We start from the raw sequence: 8,880 nt of genomic DNA, 5'->3' as shown, positions 1-8,880 counted from the left end.
GTGCAAGGGGTTAAGGGTATAAAAACAACTAGAATGATAGCCAGATTTTTAAAAATTTCGTTAGTGACTTCCAGACTGATGGAAGGAATCTGGGTGTTTTTTTTTTTTTTTTTTTTTTTTGTTAACCTATCTAAGCATTAAAAGATATGAGTCAGATAGTTGGATTTAAAAAAAGAAGAAGAGATAATAGTTTGCATCTTTATTTATCTTATTGTTCCTGATATTTTTATGTGTTCTTCTCGTCTTTCAGAATGCTAGTTCAATTTTCTTTAATAAAGTTCTTTTGTATCCTGTTACGAACGGATTTTTCCTGTAAACAAAACTATAAATACTTACCATAATCCGGTATAATCTTATTTGTGCTTTATCTAGATTGGAATTCTTAGAAATTATACCCCTATCCTTTAATTCTTCGCTGAGCCAAATAACTAATTACCAACAACATTTCCCTAATAAATACATAAATACGACATCTCCTGCAATCATCTTTCCAAGGAAATCGTCGCCCTCGTTCTGACATCGTGTCAAATGATTCAATGATATTCCCATTCTGTTGTGTCGCTGTTTTTCGGACAAACACTTTGGGACCCATTGAGCACAAACCAAGTCTATTGCGCACAATGCCATGCACACTGCCATGGGACACCTGCACTTGAGCAGTAATGGCATCCAAGAAAACCCGTCTATCAGTTTGAAAGCAATTGTCTCATCAGGAATAAGATTTGTCACCTGCCCAGGTCGCGAATCAGTGTCTCCCTGCCACCGCGTAAACGCCGACACCATTTTTTGCACTGTTTAGTCTGAAACACACTTTGCACCATGCACAGGCTTCATTCTCCTGTGTATCACACCCCGCTGTTCTTTCTTGGTAACGTTGGTCACTGGCACCTCCATTGATGTGTCACACAAGGCCACGTCTTACTGGGAGAGAGAAAGGAACATGATAAGTAACCAACCTCTGCTAACATGCCACACTACGCCCACGCGCAACAAATATAACATTTATTATGGCTTAAACATATCTGGTTACAAACAGCAAACAGGACTAACATATCCCTCAACACGTTGCCCGAATATTTGCTGTTGGACCTTTGCATTTGACTGAACCTCACACTGTTAAAAATACTTTCTTAAATTTGAGAAACCGTTTCTTATCTGTGCACTTAAAATATCTTTTCTTAGAAACAAGAGTTTGAAACTCTTATTAATGAGAAATGAAGAAAAATAGATGAGGTTGTATAAAGCGAAACGAGAAAATATACTGTTACTTTCCTTATAAATGGAAATTTCCACATATCATTTCTAAGAAAATATTGTCTCGGTGCACAGATAAGAAACGGTTTCTCAAATTTAAGAAATTATTTTTAACAGTGTATACCATGGAATAATGTATGCCGTGCACCCATATATAAAGTTCGTTCGTTTTCCATGAGACACTTTCGTTGTATAAATTTCGAATACAAGATCTAACTTAAAGTCAGTTTCGTTTTTCAAGATACTACATGCTTATAGAACATAGATGAAGTTCTCTGGTTGTTAATGTTTTCGATTTTGTTAAACCGAGAAGGGACATTTATTCATAGATGTGCATTCAATGCTTTTCTCAGTGTATATAGCATTGTTATTTCATTCGCTGCCTGATTTTTGCCTGCTTCAAAGTACACCATATGAGTCGAGAACATTCAGTATTCTTTCGCCTTTTTAGAACTTGCTATATACTAGTATTTATGAATGTAGTACACAGCCATATAGTACAAAGGATAGTAAAAGTAATCATAATAGCCCATTGGTAGAGTGTACTACACAGAGACGTAGACCCTCGTAGGAGTAATCATAGTAAGTGTGTAATAATCATATTATTAATAATTACATAGTGTAAAGCCATATAGAAATAACCATAGTAGTAGAGCATTAGTATTCTCATACATAGCCTAGTGGTATTAGCCTAGTACTAGTAATTATAGAACCCTAATACGTAGCACATTTGTATATAGTCAAGCATTAGTATTCATAGTTTCCTAGCTCACAACACAATTCATGCACTACTAGCACTATCCCAGTACTAGAAAGACACCCTAATTTTAATGCTATCTTTAATGTGAATCTAATACATACAAGAAACACGGCAATAGAAACTTGTAATAAATTTAGAAACATTCTGTATAACATATTGAATGACCTCTTCTGATTTAGTATCTGAGAGAAATAAAAACTGACGTCATAATCTTCTTCATGGGGAGCCTCAGAATGCCATTTCCTCTCCAATTCTTGAAATCCGTCAGAATTTTTTTTCTTTTTAATACATTTTTATTCTATACATAAAAGAAAAGTTCATCGATTTCTGTTCCAAAACGCCTCACAGCGTGTGATCAACACACTTCATAGTACATTTCCAGGAACATCTTTCTATTAAAAAAAAAAAAAAAAAAAAAAAAAAAAAACCATTGTATTAAAAGTCTTCCGGGTATAGAAAGGGTCGATACTTCGGTTCAGACGGAGGAAAGGAATTAATTGGTACGCTAGTTTAGATCTAACAAATTTTATAGACTCATAATGAAGTCATAAATAGTGCGCAGTTGTAGAATGTACATGTTACATTAATCAATTAGGAAAATTATTTTATATAGGGTGATTCATGAAGACGGAGAAGACTAAATTGCTGCACTGCTGAATTTGCAGATGAGTTAATAAATGAAACTATTGCTACTTGAAAAAAGTACGGGACAAACAGGCTCAGTTGTAAAGCACTTATCTCTGATTCGAGAAGTCCTTACGATATCGTGTCACCGTGGGGCTTCCCTAGCTTTCGCGTTTCCTCCTACATTAACATTCCACTAGATATTTCATAACTATTCACTTCCATTAACCATCAGTCTGGCTTAGTCTACGGGGGTTTTCAGTGGGATGTAAAACTATTAATTTCATTTCATTTCATTTATAAGTGATAGACTAGAATTATGAAGTTGAGGCAAATCCTTCCACACTATGACTTGAATTTCCTTTCAGGGGTCGCAGTGGCTCAGTGGTAAAGCGTTTACCTTCGTATCAAATAGGCTTTATGGTGGACAAATACCGTGTGAGTGGGTTTTCTCGGGTTTTGTCCCGTTTCTTTCCACATTCTTCTTTCCACCATGTCATTCATTTCTCATCATCACCGTCTCCTTTAGCTTAGCCAGCATAACCGTGGGACTTAAAACTCAAAGATTGCATTTCATTTTTTTAAAATTTTCTTTGCTCATACACTCGTCTGTTTCTTTACTTTTACCATGGCTAGTCTCCAGTATTAAACACAATTTGACAATTCCCTAGAATACCCTGTATACTTGCAGATTTTCTTTTCGACCCAGCATACCGATGTGAAAAATCGCAACAAAGAGATGCTCTCATTTGACAATTCAACCTTCTTTTACACAAGCAAATTTACTTATTCGTTACTTAACTTTGCATCATTTTCATTGTTGCAAAAGTGAGTAATTTGTCGCTTACAAGTTGTCCAGAGGGGGACACCGTCGCTCAGTGGTAGAGTGTTTATCTCTGGTGCGTCGGGTCCTTGGTTCGATCTCTGGTCAAGGAAGTTTGTTGTGGACAACACCGTGTCCGAGGGTTTTCTCGGGGTTCTCCCGTTTCTTCCCACATTTTATTCCGTCAACTCTTCCATCATCATTCACTTGCCTTAATCATCCGTCTCCCTTAGCCTAACGGGCATGTGCGTGGGACGTTAAACTGAAAGATTTCATTTTATTTTATTTCAAGTGGTCCAGAATGACTTCATTTTTTACACCTTAGTATACACAGTTTTCCACATTCAGTTTACAAATTTAATAAAATATTCTATAGCCAAAGCACATCTTTCTACAATACCGTTATAGGTCCACGTACATATCCACGAGAATCGACAAATATCGGATTATCTATTCAATCTTCATAAGAAAGATCTTATATGCTTCATGGTTACTTTACCCAGTAAATTCCTTGAAACGTTTTGCATTTATCTGAATTAGATTGAAACTCCAAACATTTACGAAGGTTCTTTAATTCTGTTTTCGTTACGCTAGAGGAGAATACAGCCGCTTAGGTATACTTCAACGAAACTACGAAGTAGCATTGTCCCGGGGATAAAAGTTCCTGTTCTAAGGTTCATGGTGTTTCCCACTCAGAGAAGTCAGGAAGGAAGAAATTGTTATTTTTATATCACACAAATCATTTTTTAAAGCTGTGGGTTCTTTAAGAACTTCTCCATAGACATTTCGAACGTTTGTTACGGATTTTGCAGACGTCAACTATACTAGAACCAGTAAACATCAACAATCACCACCAACAACAATAAAGAGTATGGTCGCTTAGTGGTGATGCAATACCTTGCAAACGGTACAAGCTACAGTAAAACTCACCACACGAATGAATTTCCAAGAAAATTGTACATGAATTTGATGTATCTTTTGCATCTATTCCCATTTGAAAAAACGAAATTTGAATCCAATATGGCAGTGTGTCAGAGAAGCAGTACCTGATCCAATTCGTTTTGCATATGCCCACATTCATGTCCAGTTACATCTAAAGAAACTAAAAGCAATGTTGTGTCCGAGCGTTATACTAGCGTATGATTGAATTCCGGATATATGAAGGTCCAAAAATATACAAATTATCAGTTTGGGCCGCGGAGAACTTCGTATTTGAATCAATTTTAGACGAATCCTATAGGGGGAACTTCGCGAATGTACCTTGTAAGAAGAAACAAGATTACATTTGATTCTGCTTTGAACAATTGTAAATTGGATCTAGATGCGGTTTCGGTGCGAGCGGTTCCGGGTTCAATTCCCGGTGGGAGACTCGATCGAAAAAGTGTATAATGTTTTTTCATGCCAGCCTCCCTGAATGAGGTTTTCCTGATTTTTCCTCATTCACACCAGGCAATTGCCGGGGTGATACCTAACTTATAGGTCCCAGGCAGTGGCGTCGGAAGTATTTTTCAGCTGGGGGGCAAACTGCTGTCTTGAAAATAGACACGGGAATGTAATATAGGTAAGATAATACGAATATATGTTTGGAATGTAACAATAATATGATTTGATTTGTTAATAATAATAATAATAATAATAATAATAATAATAATAATAATAATAATAATAATAATAATAATAATAATAATAATAATAATAAATGAAGCTGTAAACAGTTTCGTGAGAGTGAAATTTCCATCTATTAGAGTGTCTTAGTTTACATCTTAAGATTAATTAATCCCGTGTCAGTTTTGTGCTGGATTTTGGTCTGGTGCAGAAATTCTCAACCACTGAAATCAGAATTAAAAACATATAAAATTGTAAAATTTGTACTGCTCACAATGATTGTTTGTAAGTACAAATTTTACTTTTTTATATACTGGTACATATTTTTAACTGTATTGGGCATGGTCACGCGGACACTATTAAAGAATCTTAAAGCTATGGAAATGAGGAAATTAAAATTATATTTTTAAAAATCCAGTTCTGGTGTTGCAGTACACTGTAATATTAGGATGTGTAGCACTGTAATTAGCTGCTATTTAGAAATACAAACTTTGTAGCACTTTGTAGTAAAAAGTAACTTGTACATTATAAGACAGGCTACATAATTAAGTTAAAAATAAGAAAATATTTTTTTCTACCTACTTGACTATGTACCAGAAATGGAAAAATGGAATTTTCACTAAAGACTTCATAAAATTTATATAGAAAATTCAATTACACTAATTATCCAGAGTTATTTGTATTTTTTACTACACTTACTTTAGTATATCCAGTTTGTTATTACATTCACCTCTCTTCCTAATCTCATTATATTCACTTCACTTCACACTAATAAAGTATGACACAATTAATAAGAGATAATTCAAGTTTATATTGAATTTTAAGTGCTATTTTGTAATTTAATTAATTGATTATAATTCGCATAATATTTTCACTTACGTAATTCTACATTTATTTCTTTTCAAAATTGACCAATAGTATATTTTCTTTCGCTTGTTTTTGATATGAATTCTCTTGCAATGGTGTTTAAGTCTAGTCGCTACACATATGCAACAACAGCAGAAGAGCCAATCTTCCCTGCGTCATGGACGTCCTCAAATATGTCTTTAGACGACGCAAATAGCTGAATGATGTTTCGTAAATGCCCAAGAAGCTGGCTTAGTGAGAACGAAAGTCCCTAGACGAACAACTTGATCGAGAAGGCTTCGAACAGTTGAGGTTTCAGTACTAATAGTTTTTAATATTCTGATCGTCGTCAGCGACTCAGTCGCCATCAAGGTAGGTGGAAGCAGCCTGAGCTGACCTTATAATCAATCCAGGTTAAAATCCGACGAGTGAACTCCCAATTCCTACTTCAAATATTCTCTTGGGAGAGGCCCACCAGCACATATAGCTCCTTCAGAAAGTATCTTCTGGAGTTTTATGAGTTGTTTGAGGCCTGGCTGATTGAAACGACGTCGTACTTCATTCAACAAATAGTCAATGATTTCTAAGTACAATTTTGGAAGATCTGATACAAGTTCTAGGGTAGCTGCTATACAAAAATTATCAGTCTCCTCCAACCTAATTGGTGTTCTCTTTTGATCTTGATGAAGTGGGCAATTTTAAATGTAGTCTGTCTGTATTTTCCTTTTCTTCCTTATGGATGTTTTGAAATGCACTGTCCGTTCGTAGGTTTCTCAGAGTGTCCTCTAGATAGAATCGCTGCTGCTCTTTTAGTTCCAGAAGCAGAAGCTTCAGAATTTTGAAACACTTTCGTCAGTTGTCCGCAAGGTACAAAAGCACATATACTGACTATCAGAAAAAAAATATCATTTCGAATTTGTTCATTCTTCTCAAATATCCTTTTAGAATTACTTTTTGAACATCATTTGGACCATTTGTATTACTGATGATTCTTTTCCAACGTGATTTGAATTCGTTTGTAGTAGATTGAAATCTGATTAGAGATTTTCGCCTAACACACCAGCGAGTAGGACAAACAGGCAGCAAATGTTTAGGATTACTTTCGTTGATAGTTTTACAGGGTTTAAGAACAATGTCGGCTGCATGATTATTGCAATGAATGTATACAGCTTTCGGATGTTGAGTCGAAGTTATCTTCTGCACACCATTCACTCGTCCTGGCATGATAGCTGCACCATCATGACACTGTTCGCTTATATTTTCTGCATTCAGGTTAGGTTTCGTTAGAATGTCTTTGATCGTGAATTCTGTTTCCGATTTTGTGCATGTGGGGTGATCATTTCCATAAATATTTTGTTGGGTTTGATGAATCAAAGTCAAAACAGCGCACACAGAGACAACTGTTCTTTTAAATATCAGTCGTGGAGTCGGCTATGATTGCATAAAATGGAGACTCTTTAACTTCTGCTACCAAGTCTCTCTATATTGCATGTCCCATAATTTTTAAAATTTCAATCTTTCAATCAGCACTAACTGGCTTTCACTAAGCACATCCTGTCGATTAATCCGTTGGCTGAGAACAGGCACACCCATTTTTCTTTCATCCAGGAGTGACATCCCGTACTATGCAAATGTTCACTGATTGCTTGACTACTGCGAGCTAAATATCTAACACTACTAGTTATTATAAGCAGTGTCTGTCTTCCTTATTCTTGTTTACAAACTTGGTCTGAAAGGAGAGCTGAAACAGGTGTTCTATTTCTGCACACATATCTTAATCATTTCACTACCACTGGGACATTTGTGTGCCACGATACATTCTCACAGGAACCTAGTAATTTACCACATTTTATTGCTATAAATCGATGTTCTACTGGTAAAGAGAAGCCTGCTAATGGTTCACAGAATTCTTATTAACATTATCAAATAGACAGTAGTGGAAGTGAACGTAAACAATGAAAGTGATAATGGAACAGATGAAAGTGAGGAACAATGTGCTAGTGATAAAGCAGTGGTTGCATGTACTGTAATTTGGAAAAGGATGCCGAAATGTAAAATATATATAATCATAAATACGACCCAATTGTTTTTCTGACAATATACGTTTCATAATTGAAAGTACAAGATGATTGTTCATGTCAATACCACTGGGACATATAGGTCCCACGTAAAAATATCAGAGGGATACATAATGTCCCATCCTTCCCACGTCGAAAAACGAAACGGTGGAAAATGTTTTTCATATATATTTATACGTTTGAAAACAACTTAAAATAGCCATATATTAATGTTTCACACTCCGAAAAAAATGGTAGTGAAAGGATTAAACGAACGGAACGACAATAGAGCTCGCATTTTTCATATGCTCTGAATTATTAATTCTACCCTGTAGATTTTTCCTCCTCACTATACAACTTACTGCACTCTGCATATTGTTTGTAAGAACATTAATTTAACTTTACGAAAAATGTATTTAGACCCTAAATGTCCTGTTACTCATTTAAACTGTTATATTTTTCTATCTGTTTAAAATCTCTCTCGACGACTCGTTTCATATTGCAGACTTACGATTACTTAAACAACAATTTTAAAAGAATTTACAGTGTTTTGAGAATGTACACCAATGGAAATAAAGAGAATTTTCAATTCTTTTTCCTAACTCTTTCTGTCTAACATGGGGACAGAAAAAGCTCCCGGTCCTTTGTTTCAAAGAGAAAGATGAATTTGGAATAAATAATTTTTTTCACATAACTATAAAAAGCAAAATTTAGTTCATATAATCAGGGTTGTGTGATGTTTTTACAGTCTGAAAGTGAGGGGGCAAAACAAGTATCTTGCCCCCTTTGAAAATTTCAGGAGGGGCAATTGCCCCCTTTCCCCTCCCCGGTTCCAGCGCCCCTGGTCTCAGGTCACTTCCTTCCTTCCCCAATCCTTCATTCTTTCTTTTCCCCGGATAGTGTGCTCGCAT

At 35.6% G+C, this 8,880-nt stretch overlaps 1 long non-coding RNA gene across 1 annotated transcript in view; it reads right to left on the bottom strand.

Moving 5' to 3' along the window:
• Positions 1-225: 225 nt before the first annotated feature.
• LOC145679907 (uncharacterized) overlaps positions 226-8,880 on the bottom strand; it is a 55,818-nt gene continuing 47,163 nt past the window's right edge. The window contains exon 3 of the long non-coding RNA XR_014130612.1: positions 226-921. This is a non-coding gene — a long non-coding RNA (uncharacterized LOC145679907). The remainder of the gene's footprint in view (positions 922-8,880) is intronic.

The sequence above is a fragment of the Thermobia domestica genome, chromosome 2 (genome assembly GCF_964235325.1).
Source record: "Thermobia domestica chromosome 2, izTheDome1.hap1.1, whole genome shotgun sequence".
NCBI classification, from domain to species: Eukaryota; Metazoa; Arthropoda; class Insecta; order Zygentoma; family Lepismatidae; genus Thermobia; species Thermobia domestica.
This window is presented reverse-complemented; position numbering and strand designations above follow the sequence as displayed.